Source organism: Chiloscyllium plagiosum, unplaced genomic scaffold (genome assembly GCF_037043375.1).
Source record: "Chiloscyllium plagiosum isolate Xiang-an unplaced genomic scaffold, Cpla_swu_hap1 HiC_scaffold_5, whole genome shotgun sequence".
Classification (NCBI taxonomy): domain Eukaryota; kingdom Metazoa; phylum Chordata; class Chondrichthyes; order Orectolobiformes; family Hemiscylliidae; genus Chiloscyllium; species Chiloscyllium plagiosum.
This window is the reverse complement of record NW_028270143.1, coordinates 93,946,873-93,961,424: the sequence shown is the minus strand read 5'-3', so window position 1 is coordinate 93,961,424 and position 14,552 is coordinate 93,946,873. Positions and strand designations below refer to the sequence as shown.

Sequence of the window (14,552 nt, the reverse complement as noted above, 5' to 3'; positions counted from 1 at the left end):
AATAAATTCTGGTTGCTACAGGTCATCTGCTGTTCTCCAAAGTGCTGTATTCTCAGCTAGGAGACAGTGAGGAAACAACAATCTCTCTTCAAAGTTGTGAAATCACTTTGAAAACAACAGACTATGTTTGGATTTGTTGCTTAATTTAGGCAATGCCATAAAGATAACCTTACCTGAGGCACAAGAATTGCTTTTCACTCTGCCATTGCAACCGCTGTTACTCACTCAAGTGCCCCAACTGAATAAAAATGCAGTCTGGAAAAATACACTGCTACTCTCTTCTGCAAAGTACACTCCCCTTCTTCCTGCAGCTGCTTCCTAAACAAAACTCTGCTATTGTTCTGTTATCTGCACCACAAACATGCCCTTCTCTGCGATCCCTGTGTGCAAAGGTCTGTATCAGACTTACAGTAACACACTACTGCAAAGCTTGTCATATTGCAGAGTATAATCGCACTTGTCATGTTCCATATTCACTAAAACACAAACAAATTCTTCAAAACTGGCTTGCGATAGGAGTCGGTTGAGGAAGAACACTGATTTTATCTGGTATTTGAGGCTGATCAATTTAACTTTGTCTTTTAAAGGCTGTTGGTTAATAATCGTTGCATGAAGCAGTTTTGTCACAGATACAATGGTTGAAGGCAATTGCTGAACAGAATTCATAACTCAAATTAATTGGGCCATGTTAAATTCACTTAGAATTATTTCCATTCTTTAAGAATGGCTCCATTTGCAATCTATGAATGGAGATGGTAGATAGGTCATGAGGGAAGGTGACCCTGGGTTCAGAGGCAACACTGAAAATTGTGCAGTGGGCTGGAAGGGGATGGAGTGTATGACCATTGGCAAAGGAGGGATAGTAGTTTCTCACATATATACCTGGTGACAGAATTAGGAAACACTCAGTGATATGACACTTTACAATCACGCTGTCACTACAAACTACAGCTATGACAACTGAATATACACTGGCTCTTACAAATCACCTGAATTACTCAGTCTGCCACTTTTAATAGAAAGGAGGAAAATGTCACCTCGGCCACTGAGCAACTCACTGAAGTTTGGGTAAGTGCTCACCAGCTCATAGAGTCATAGAGTCATAGAGATATACAGCATGGAAACAGACCCTTCAGTCCAACCCGTCCATGCCGACCAGATATCCCAACCCAATCTAGTCCCACCTGCCAGCACCCGGCCCACATCCCTCCAAACCCTTCCTATTAATACACCCATCCAAATGCCTCTTAAATGGTGCAATTGTACCAGCCTCCACCACATCCTCTGGCAGCTCATTCCAATTCCTGTACTCAATACTCTGACCAATAAAGGAAAGCATACCAAACGCCTTCTTCACTATCCTATCTACCTGCGTCTCCACTTTCAAGGAGCTATGAACCTGCACTCCAAGGTCTCTTTGTTCAGCAACACTCCCTAGGACCTTACCATTAAGTGTAAAAGTCCTGCTAAGATTTGCTTTCCCAAAATGCAGCACCTTGCATTTATCTGATTTTACTCCATCTGCCACTTCTCAGCCCATTGGCCCATTTGGTCCAGATCCTGTTGTAATCTGAGGTAGCCCTCTTTGCTGTCCACTACACCTCCAATTTTGGTGTCATCTGCAAACTTACTAACTGTACCTCTTATGCTCGCATCCAAATGACAAAAAGTAGAGGACCCAGCACCGATCCTTGTGCCACTCCACTGGTCACAGGCCTCCAGTCTGAAAAACAACCCTCTATCACCACCCTCTGTCTTTTACCTTTGAGCCAGTTCTATATCCAAATGGCTAGTTCTCCCTTTATTCCATGAGATCTAACCTTGCTAATCAGTCTCCCGTGGAGAACTTTGTCAAACGCCTTACTGAAGTCCATATAGATCACATCTACTGCTCTGCCCTCATCAATCTTCTTTGTTACTTCTTCAAAAAACTCAATCAAGTTTGTGAGACATGATTTCCCACACACAAAGCCATGTTGACTATCCCTAATCAGTCCTTGCCTTTCCAAATACATGTACATCCTGTCCCTAGCTGTCAACTAGTCGGGAAATACGGAGGCAGAGAGAGTGAGGTCCATGAGAGGGAAGGTGTATAAAGGGGACATGAAAGCAAGGACCTTCCAGTTCTTAACCCCTACATTTCCCCCTTAATTGGAGCTTGACATTCTGCTTTCTATCCCATTGATTGAGTCTTTATGGTTTCCAAAGCCCAGAGGAGATCCACCATGAGCAGCCCCGCAGCCACAGCAATGGAAAAAGCCGTCTGTTCATACCGCTGAAACCACAGCTGGGGAATAGCACTATGCTGAGGGGTTGGCAAAAGAAGAGAAACATTACTCAATTCTCCAAGGGACCGCCTTTGATATTAATAACAATGCCGTTGTTCAATGCCTTTGAAAATATTAATGAAGCATGAACTTTATTTCGAGTCTCATCAACATCTCTGTTGTTGCCTCATCTGGCAAATTGCCATCAATCTTGAGAGGAAGACAAGCTGCTGTGACCAGGCTCCAAGCGAGGTTCTCCCAGGTTATTCCGGTCCTAACACCTCAAATTGTTAGGATATCAGCCTCTCCTCTATATTAACCTGGCTGCTTGGTTGGTCGCATCAAGTTTAATTTACAAATGACCCCCTCCCTTGTGGATACCTTCCTCCCAGGTCAACTGAAATTAACCCAGGCTTTCTTGAGTTAACAAAAGAGTGAGTTTATGAGTTAATAAATGTGAGGAGAAATGGTAATGCAATGCACGTACACACAGATTAGGAATGAGAAGTGAGTCCAAAACAAGTTAAATGTTAAAAGATATACAGGTCAGTCTATATTGGTCATTTATGAAGTGTGGATAGTGGAAATTGATAGCTGAACATTCAATCAGAAGTCTTAGCTTTGCAGGTTAGTTGAAATCCTCTTGTACTTTTTCCATTTGACTGGCTTTCTTGCTAGCTGGCTTCTAACATTCAGAGCTACAGAATCATTTACCTGCAATGCAGAGGTGACTAGTAGGTGGTATTTTGACTGTAAGCTTCATAACAAAGTAGCTCTTGCACATGGGCTACTACACATGAGTACCTCTGTTCACTAGCACACCTTCTTCTACCAGGACACCCAAAACAGGATTGAACTGACTTGTAACCCAGTTCTTGTGTACTCTTGAAAAGAGAAGACAGAAAACATATCTCTCAAGCAGACTGCCATCCTTTTTCTCCCATGATGTTCACAGTCTGAGATAATTCCCAGGAAAATACAATTTAGCTTGTGCTGCATTTCTCCCTTTGAAACTTCCTCGATAGCTCATCAGGTATGTCATTACAGGATCTCTTTTTATCTGGAGACAGCTGCTGAAATTATATCCAGAGACAGTTTTGGGCTGAAACAAAAACAGAAATTGCTGGACAAACTTAGTAGGTCTGGCAGTGTCTGTGGAGAGAAACCCTAGTTAATGTTTTGGGTCCAATGACCTTTCTCAAACACACCTATTCCGTGTTTCTGAAGAAAGGTCACTGGAGCTGAAACGTTAACTGATTTCTCTCCACAGATGCTGCCACACCTACTGAGTTTTTCCAGCAGCTTCTGTTTTTGTTTCAGATTTCCAGCATCAATAGTTCTCTTTTTTTTTTGTCTACAGTTTTGGGCTGTGCGTCCTTTCCTTTAAAAAGCACCTCTGAGAATTAAAGTTTGACATCTCCTAAGGGGATCCAGAGTGATGCTGTGTGATCAGGACACAAACAAAGGGGACAATGTGAAGGAGGGATGATTAACTGTGGGAGCGATTTATGTTGGGGATGAGGGAGTCAGTACAGGGCATTGGGTTCAGCATTATTGTGCCATTTGGTTTGACACACTCAGGTTTCTTGAATCACTGCAGTATGAGTCCTTTACCTTTTCTGGCAGCAGTGCCAGAGAAACTCAGCTCCAGAGAAACTCAGGCTGATCCTCATCCTGTTCTTCCTGCTCCTTGAGAAGACTATTACAAATCTCGACACTTGGTGCATACTGAAGGGAGATTCAAGGCCTGCTCTGTCACCTGAAACCCATCTTCAGCAACTGACCTACTCAATGATCATCTGTGTGCTGATGCGATCCTTGTTATATCCCCCATCTGCAAATCTACTGGATTTTCTCATGAGTCTTCAGAGAGCAGACCTTGTCTCCAAGGACGAACCTCCCCATGCTTGGTGGAGCTTTAAGGACTTGGAGCTGATGAGACAGTCTCAGTGGGGAGGCATCATGGAGGCTCCTGGAACCTCTTCCATGGAACTGCATGAGAACATGTTGGTTGTTAGCAGCCAGCAGGATATTTATGGAGTAGATTCCCTTTGATTGATGAAAGTTACTGGTTGGTCTGAGAGCATCTTGATCACTCTATCCAAGGACTCTCTTGTTCGGATTGACTTCATTGATTGTAAAGTGGATGCAATAGGCAGGGCTAGCAAACATGGCATCGGTCACCGGGAAACTGCACTTGTGCCAAGCAGAATATGGCATCATGAAAATCCTAGAGATGAAGTAATTCTGGGGGGCAGAGGTGAATGAGGACTATAATCGTCACTGTCAGTGGCCACCAACTTGGTCCACTTACCTGCTCTGGCCTACATATGACTCCAGACTGACAGCTACATGGTTGAATCTTATCTGCCCTCTGGGCAATTATGTATGGGCAATGAATGCTGGCCTGGACAGCGATGTCTTCATCCCATGACTCAATAAAAATAACACTTGGGTGGAAGCCTACTCTAGAAAGCTGCAGGTGTCAGCAATGAGCTGCAGGGAAATTTTGACCCCTCTGATACACTGTTGTTTCATTACAGCCAGAATGCTGAGCATCTGTCTGCATTCTCTGGAGCAACACTTCTGTTAGCTAAAATTCATCTTCTATCATGTCAAATGGCAAATGGTTAAGTGGACGCTGGCTGCTGCTGCTGGTGCTGTTCCTGAGGTTCCTGGTGCTGCTGGTGTTGTCCCTGAGGTTCCTGGTGCTGCTGGTTTTGTCCCTGAGGTTCCTGGTGCTGCTGGTGTTGTTCCTGAGGTGCTCCTGGTGTTGTTCCTGAGGTTCTTGGTGCTGCTGGTGTTGTCCCTGAGGTTCCTGGTGCTGCTGGTGTTGTCCCTGAGGTTCCTGGTGCTGCTGGTTTGTCCCTGAGGTTCCTGGTGCTGCTGGCTTTGTCCCTGAGGTCCCTGGTGCTGCTGATGTTGTCCCGGATGCTCCTTTTACTGCTGGTGTTGCTGCTTTTATTCCTCTTCATCTACGTTACAGGTCTGTAGTGCAAGTGTTTAAACTGCTCCTATTCAACAACGATGACCCTGGTGAAGTGCAGATCAAAATGAGAAAAATCCGAGGCAGCAGACATGTGAAATCGCTTAGGAACATCTTTCATCTGTGCCAGGAAGCAGCTGTCCTGTTCCAGCAGTTAAAACCTTGCCAGTCTGTGAATATCACGGTCCAGTCTAATCCCACTGAACTCTTATTGACATTAACAAGTTTCAGAAAGATTTGGATGATGAAGCTCCAAAGCTTGGTTCAAATTACATTCGAGCATCTTTTGATGTATTTAATTCGCAGACCCCCATCCCCAAGGAAGTTTGATGGATGTCTTCAAAAGCACACCGGGTAAATCGGGAAGAAATGGAATCATGTCAAGTTTCCAACATGCTGCCGGTTTGGGAAGCTTTAAGCTTTGCTATGGTCTCGTAGCTGCTGCCCCTGCCCTTGCAGGTTAAGGTTCAGTCCTCATCACTTCTAAAACCACTACTTGATACACACATGGGCAGCTGGTTCTTGCATAATCCAGGCAGTACAAGATGAGCCATTGTGTTTCACAGACTATTTCATCATCAGTGTCTTTTCATATAACCTGCAATCCTGTTCTCAGACACATAATTATGGAGCTATTTTTGGGAGTCAGTGACATGTTTTTATTGGAAGTCAATTCCATATATTCATTATTCTGTGGTGAAGAAAAGACTTTTAATCTCTAATTTTGCTTGAAGGTTGCTAATTTTGTATTCAGGATAATGATGCTCTGTGTGTCTACATGAACCAACCTTCAACAATTCAGCATTTTAGTTGTCCCAAATGTATTACTGTTAATTTTCTTCTCAAGCTCCAATAAACCCATTGTAGATCAGAGTAATGAGAGGCGATCTTATTAAAACATGAAAGAGTCTTAGGGGGATTGACAGAGTAGAGGCGGAAAGGTTGTTTCCCCTTGTGGAAGAAACTAGGAGAACGTAAGGACTGCTGATGCTGGAGAGTCAGAGTGATAAAGCGTGGCACTAGAACAAGCACAGCAGGTCAGGATGTATCCAAGGAGCAGGAGAGTTGAGGTTTTGGGCACGACCCTTCTTGAGGATCAAGTGCATAATCTCAGAATAAGGGGGTTGCACAATTAAGGTAGAGATGAGGAGGATTTGTTCCCTCTCAGATGACAGTGAATTAATGGAATTCTTTACCACAGAGGGCTGTCAAGGCTGGGTCAATAAGGATGAGATTCAAGGCTGAGGTAAAGTTTTAATCAGTAAGGGAATCAATGGCTGTGGGGAAAAGGCAGGAAAGTGGAGTTGAGGATGACCAGATCAGCCATGATCTCAGTGGAAGGAGGAGCAGGCTCGAGGGCCGAATAGCCTACAACTGCTCCAACACCTTGTGGTCTTATGGTGCAAGATTGGTTGCATCACAGTCCCATCTTGATTATGTTTCTTGCTCAAGTTTGAATTATCTTCAATACATCGATATCCTTTTGAATATAGACGATATAATGCCACCCAATATTCTGTGTAAGATGTATTAACAAATCATATTGAACTAAAGTTACCAGCTTTTCAGAAAAAAAGACAATATTATTTATATTTTTTCTCAAATTAATTAATTCAGCAGAACCCATGGTTCTTCAAGCAACTAATTCATAAGAATGAAACAAAATCAATGAATCATAATGATGTTATTGTAGAACACACTAGTGGACTGTAATTGACAGGTCACTAAGTGCCTGCGCCCTTCACAAAAGCTTCCTGACCTGTCAACTGTTTTCAGTATTTTATTTTGTTTCTTTATTTAACTTCAAATTTTCAATGTCTGCTACTTTTTTATTTCCATCCTAAAAGGCGACCCTTCAACATTTATTGAGCGAATTTGCTCAATGGAGAACTGTAATACAAAACAGCAGAGAAAAAAGAATGGGGGCGATAAAATGGGCAGCTGGAAAAGCACAGCAGGTCCGACAGCGTCAGAGTAGCAGGCAAGGCGACATTTCGGAACAGGACCCTTTATCAGGTCTGGGGAAGGGGAAGGAAGCTTGGAGATAGGTAGAAGGGGGTGCAGGGCTGGGGCAAAGATACATGGAATGGTGATAGGTAGATGCAGGTGGTGGTCATTGTGATTGGTCAGTGGGAAGGGTGGAGCAGATAGGTGAGAAGGAAGATAGGCAGGTTAGGTCAGGTCAAGGAGATGGGGAGGAGAGGGAGGGCTGGTCATGGGATGAGCTTGAGGATGGGGAGATTTTAAAACTGGTGAACTCTTTGTTGAGGCCATTGGGCTGGAAGCTCCTGAGATGGAAGATGAGGTATTGTTCCTCCAGTTTGCATGTGGCCTCAGTTTGACAGTGGAGAAGGCCCAGGATGGACATGTTGCTGAGGGAGTGGGAGGGGGAGTTGAAATAGCTGGCAACTAGAAGATGAGGTTGATTGGAGCATACAAATCACAGATGCTCTATGACCCAGTCCCCGAGTTTGCACTTGGTCTCCCCGATATAGAGGAGACCACACTGGGAGGAACAGATACAATAGACCAGGTTAGAAGAAACGCAGGTAAATCTTTGCCGGATTTGGAATGATTGTGTGGGGCCTTGGACAGGGATGAGAGGGAAGGTGTAGGGGAAGGTGTTGCACTTTCTGCAGCTGTATGGAAAGGTACTGGGTGTGGAGGAGAGGTTGGTGGGGAGTGTGGAACTGATGAGGGAGTCACGGAGGGAACGATCCCTACAGAAAGCACATGGGGTAGGGAAGGAAATATCTTTTTGGTGGTTGGGTCTTGGCAGGTGGCAAAAATGGCAGAGGATGATGCGTTGGATTTGGAAACTGGTGGGATGGTATGTGAAGACTAGAGGGACTCTATTCTTGTTGTGGTTGGTGGGAGGAGTTTTGAGGGCAGAGATACAGGAAATGGAGTGATGCAGTTGAGGGCATTATTAATGACAGGAGAAGGGAAATTATGGTCCTTGACATAAGAGGATATCTGGGATGTCCTGGAATGGAATCCTTCATCCTGGAAGCAGATGCGGTGGAGGTAGATGTATTAGGAGTCTAGGATTGCATTGTTGCAGGAGGGCAGGTGAGAGGAAGTGTAGTCGAGGTAGCTGTGGGAGTTGGTGGGTTTGAAATGGATGTCGGTGCTAAGTTGGTTACCGGAAATAAATATCCTTACTTAATAAATGAATGTGCCTTGGACCACACTGGCATTGTGAACTCCACTCCAATTCCTGCTGGTATTCCCAGATTCTCTGTGGTCACTCTAAATTCAGCAACCTTTTTACATTTGTACAAAAAAATTAATTTGCCCAAAGCTGTCCCAATCCATAAAGCTGGACTAGACTTACCCCTGGTCAGTACATGATGCTTTTCCACTGATTACATGAACTTTGTGATGTTCATTTGTGGTGTGCTGCCCTTATGGAAATGTTGGGATATGCTCTGGGGAATGTTAACATAATGGTCATGGTTACTGGGTCAATAATTCAGAGGTATGATCTAATGATCCAGTAACATAAATTTAAATCCCATCATAGCCCTAGGGAATTTTCGATTTATTTGATTGAATAAATTTGGAATAAAAAACTGTTACAGATAACAGTAAGCAGAAAACTGCTGATTATCACCAAAAGTAACTAATTTGGTTCAATAATGTCCTTTCTAAAAGAAAGCCAGCCATCCTTACTCAGTCTGGTTTTTTTTCAGTCATCGACAGGAAGCATCACTGGCAGAAACACATTTATTGCCCATCCCTGACTGTCCATGAGAAGGGCGTACCTTCTCTGACAAACTACTGTCGTTTGTTGTAACAGTTTGTTACAGCAGAGTGGTGTGTTAGGTTACTTTACTGGACAATTGAGAATTGAATACATTGCAGCAGTTATACAGTAAGAATGGAACTAGACAGAACTCCCTGCATTGCTGTGGTCTCTGAATTCCAACACGACTAAGGCATACTAAGGTGAAACAATGTATTGTAGACAGAGCTAAGTGATCCCACAACCCCAGCATAGATGTTGAATTGCAAAGCTCTATAATCCTTCCAAATCCAATTATGAAAAACAAACTAGCTTTTATGCTAAAGATTTGAGCTACAAAACTGTTCCTACCGCACAATGGAGAAAATTATCCAGGAATCTTCCGTCCCAAAATATAATTTGGATAAATCCAATCTGACAAAGCCTACTCTCAATCATCCACAAAGTGTCTTGAATAATGCCATCAATATCACTTTCTCAGCAGTTATTCAGATGTGGGTGTACTGTACCTTTAAGAGAGTTAAAAGCTAGCAGAACTACCTGGCAGCATAAATGTCTGAATAAGTTACAATGTAACATGTGGACTAGCAGCTAGGCTAACTGGTTGTCTGGAGACAAAAACATATTTGAACTCGGCCAATCAGTTTGAATCATACCCCCCAGAAATACCAAACTCCAACCAAGTTTGAATTTAGTATATTGACAATCTTAAAAGCTTTGGAGCATATGACTGGGGAAAATTGAACAATTGAGAGGAGAACTGCCATGCCACCAGCATGTAGACTGCCCAAAAAATAGCTCTCTTAAAGACACATTTATCGATCTGTGACCTCTGAAGCAGATTCCCTAAGAAAAGAAGACACACGAAGATGCACATAGAAGATTCGATAGCTTGCAGGTTTTGAAAACTTGAATTTTTGGTAAATCTTAATTGGGGAGTTTTATCGGACGAGTTTTGTGGAAGATAAGATAAAAGGTGGGTGAGCGGAAGGAGTTGTAAATAGCTGTTACGTAATTATTCTCTGTTATACTTTAAGAAATTTAGTTAATTTTTACTTTAAGTAAGTCTTGACCTCTTGAATGTTTCTGTGTTGCTGGTGTAAATTAAGCAGGAGGGTTTACCCCACGTTGTAACAGTTTGGGGGCTCGGGTCTGGGATTTGAACTGGTTTAGACAGATTTGAATAGATTTGGGGTTATGAAAAACCCCAGCAGATTTAAACACTTGCAGGTTAATACTCTAAATCTTTAAATTAAATGTAGGTGAGACAATTTGTTTAATTTTGGTGACCTGTGGTTGACTAAATTAAAAGTGAGAGAAATGGCTCTTAAAATTGCAAAAGAGGTTCTGGGATTTGAAGATGATTCTTAAATTTGCCCAAAAAGTTTAGAAGGAAAGAAAAAGGCCATACTTTTAGAATTAGCAAATAAATTAGATTTGGGTTTAACCAAGGACAAAAGTAAAGCTGAAATTGTAAGGGAGTTATTCAAACACTTAAGTATGTTAGAGAAACAGACAAGTGCAGTAGGGGTAGAAAAACTTAAATTACAATTGAGGAAAATGGAGTTAGAAGATAAACAAAGAGAGAGAAAGAGAGAAAGAAAAAGAGAGAAGAGAGAGAAAGGAAAAAGAGAGAGAGAAGGTTCTTAGCTCAGCATAGAGAGAGAAGAAAGGGAGAGAGAATGAGAGAGAGAAGCGAGAGAAAGACAGAGAATTTGAACTTGAGAAATTGTGACTTAGTCAGCAAATTCAAGTTAACAGGATGGAGATTAAAAGAGAAGGTAATGATATATATAAATATGTCAAAACTCTGCCACATTTTGATGAGAAAGGTGTTGAAGCCTTCTTTATTTCATTTGAAAAATTGGCTCGGCAGATGCAGTGGTCCAAGAATTTATGGATAATGCTAGTTCAGACTAAGCTGGTAAGCAGAGCTAGTGAAGTATTTGCTGCACTGTCAGATGAGGGGTCAAGATATTATGTAGAGGTTAAACAGACTATTTTAAGTGCTTATGAATCGGTACCAGAAGCACATAGCCAGTGGTTCAGAAACACAAAGAAGGAACCAGGTCAGACTTGTGCTGAGTTCGAAAGAATTCAACATAGTCATTTTGATTGATGGGTGCATGCTTTGAAAATAGATAAGAGGAGTTTAAAATCTCACTTCCAGAGGTGGTAAGAATTCACGTGGAAGAACAGAAAGTTCAGGAAGTGAGAAGAGTTAGCAGATGAGTAAATGTTGGTGAATAAGACAAGCTTCCGGCCATAAATTCATTCTGTAGGGATAGAAGTTGGGAGAAGGGGAGATCCTACACTATGAAACTAAGAGTAGAGAGCACTAGTAAACATTTACCACAGGATTAAAACAAAAGCCAAACAGGGTGGAAAGGAGGTGAAAAGCCTCAGGTGTTTCCACTGTGGTAAAGTGGGACACATAAAGTCACTGTGCTGGTCGTTAAAAAAAGGCGCTGTGGGAAAAGATGTGGTAAAAGAAGCTAAGCAAGTGGCATTAATGAAGATAGGAGAGGAGACCCCAAGAAGAGCCGAGGAGCTGCAGGAGAGTGCACAGCCTCAGCAGGGGCTGAATATGGAGTTAGTCCTGATCTCTATAAAGAATTTGCCTCTGTGGGGAAAGTTTACTCAGAAAGAACAGGGGGAGAAGGACAAGAAGTTAGAATTTTGAGAGATACAGGATCTAACCAGTTGCTGATAGTAAGGGATGAGTGAGTATGCAGTCTTTCTGATCTGTTACCTGTGAGTGTGGTAATTTGTACGATAGATGGACAGAAATTTAGCATTCCCCTATGTAAGATTGGGTTAGAATGCCAACTCAAGATTGGGGAAGTCAGGAATTCGGTTTGTTCTTGGGAATGATTTGGCAGGATCCAAGGTGGGAGTGACATCCCTTGTTATGGAGAAGCCCAAGGAAGACCAAGGAACTGAGGGATTAAAACAGAAATATCCTGGTATTTTCCCAGACTGTGTGGTAACCAGATCCCACTATCATAAGTCATAGCACGAAGCAAAAAGTAAAGAGAAAGATGAAGGAGTTGAGCTTCAGTTAGTAGATATCTTTAAGAGAGTTAAAAGCTAGCAGAACTACCTGACAGCACCAAGTGTTCTGAATAAAATACAATGTAATGTGGGCCAGCAGATGGTTGCCTGGAGACAAAAAACAAATTTGAATTAGGCCTATTAGTTTAAATTAAAGCCCCCAAAAAACCAAACTCCAATCAAGCTTGAATTTAGTATTTTGACAATCTTAAAAGCTTTGGGGAATAAGACTGTGGAAAATTGAACAGTTGGGAGGAGAACTGCCACACCACCAGCATGTAGAGACTGCCCAAACAATAGCTCTCTTAAAAGCACCTTTATTGATCCGTGACCTCTGAACCATAATCCCTAAGAAAAGAAGACACACGAAGATCCACATAGAAGATTCGACAGATAGCAGGTTTTGAAACCTTGAATTTTTGATAAATCTTAATCAGCGTTTTTATTAGACGCACATTATAGAAGTTAAGATAAAGGATAGGTTAGAGGAAGGAGGTGTAAACAGTTGTTAGTTAATAATTCTCTGTTATACTTTAAGAAATAAAGTTGTTAAATTTTACTTTAAATGGGTCTTGGCCTCTCGAATTTTCACAGATTACTGCACGGGATAAATCTTTTCTGTGTTGGTGGTTTAAATAAGCAGGAGGGTTTACCCCATGTCGTAACAGAGCTTCTCATCAATACGTCACCAAGACCTTTGACAGCATTATTGTGTCAGTCCAAACATGGACAAAAGAACAGAATACCAGAGCCAAGGGGAGAGTGGTAGTTAGAGAAGTTAAGGCAAAACTTGCCTGAGTATCTGATCAAGAAGCCGTGGTAATATTGAGGTCAATGGAAAGTGGGGGAAAACTCTGGTATCATATTGAGCACAAGCACTGCAGTTGTTGGAGGACCTTCATCTCAATCCCAAGACATCACTGCAGAGTTCTTCAGGGTAATGTTTTAAGCCCAAACATTTTCATTTGTTCTATCAATATCCTTCCCTCAATCATACGGCCAGAAATATGGTCCATTCTTCCCTTAAAGCCATTAAATAAGATCATCGTTTAAATTTTTGTTCCAAATTCCACACTGCCTTTTACCCTGATAACATTTAATTCCCTTGCCTAACAAGAATCTATCCCAATTTGACTTAAAAATATTCAATGACCCCATCCCCATTGCCTTTCAAGGCAGACAGTTCGAAAGTCTTTGAGAAAGAAAAAAAGTCCTCTCATCTCTAATGTGAAAAGGAAACCCACAATTTTAATGTATAATGGTTTTGGACTGACCCACAATGAATACATTCTTTTCCTGCCCACCTTGTCAAGACTAATCAGGATCTTATACACTTCAATGAAGTCACCTATCACTCTTCTAAATTCTAGGGGGAATGACTTTCCATCAGATAAGCAATGCTTTCCAGATATCAATCTGGTAAATTTTCTCTGATCTGGGCGACTTAATTTCCTACCTCCTTTGTATCCTTCGCAGTTTTAGTTATTGTGCATTTGATACCCTCATCTATATCATTGATGTAGTCATAGAGTCATAGAGGTGTACAGCATGGAAACTGACCCTTCAATCCAACTCGTCCATGCCGACTAGATATCCTAAATTAATCTAGTCCCATTTGCCAGCACTTGGCCCATACCCCTCTAAAGCTTTCCTATTCATATACCCATCCAGATGCCTTTTAAATATTGTAATGTACCAGCCTCCATCACTTCATCTGGCAGCTCATTCCATACATGCACCACTCTCTGTATGAAAACATTGCCCCTTAGGTCACTTTTAAATCTTTCCTCTCTCACCCTAAACCTATGCCCTCTAGTTCTGGACTCCCCCACTCTGGGGAAAAGACCTCATATTTTTACCCTATCCATGCTCCTTATTATTTTGTAAACCTCTATGAGGTCACCCCTCAGCCCCTGATGCTCCAGGGAAAACAGCCCCACGTATTCAGCCTCTCCCTATAGCTCAAGTCCTCCAATCCTGGCAACATCCTTGTAAATCCTTTCTGAACCCTTTCAAGTTTCACAACACACTTCCAATAGGAGGGCGACCAGAATTGCTCACAAAAGTAGCCTAACCAATGTCTTATGCAATCGCAACATGATCTCCCAAATCCTATACTCAATGTTCTACCAATAAAGGAAAGCATCAATTGCAAAGAGTTGACAACCCGGCACAGACCGTTGAAAGACACTATGTGTCACATCCTGCCAAAATGAAAATGCTGATCAATCCCCTGGAAATGGTGGGTTAGGTACTAGGAGTTTAAAGGAAGTAATTGTAGAGGTATTGGATTCGCTGATAGTAATTTTCGTAGAATTCTTAGATTCTGGCAAAGTTCCAAAGGATTACAAAAATGCCAATGTAACACACAAAAAGTGAGGGAGATAAAAAGGCCACTACTTAGTTTATCATCTGTCATTGGGAAAATGTTTGAGTCTAAAGGATGTAATAGCAGTGCATTTAGAAATGCACAATATAACCAGCAGAATCAGCACAA

General features: G+C 42.0%; 1 protein-coding gene across 3 annotated transcripts in view; it reads right to left on the bottom strand.

The window, feature by feature from the left end:
• The window catches only part of jcada (junctional cadherin 5 associated a), a 235,614-nt gene that overhangs the window by 195,281 nt on the left and 25,781 nt on the right, over positions 1–14,552 (bottom strand). Inside the window, exon 1 of one of the 3 annotated variants that reach the window (XM_087987473.1) lies at positions 174–241. The exons of the other annotated variants lie outside the window; for them this stretch is intronic. The gene's annotated coding sequence lies outside the window, so the exon portion shown is untranslated. Of the gene's footprint in view, positions 1–173; positions 242–14,552 lie in introns of those variants that run through there. 3 annotated transcript variants of the gene reach the window in all.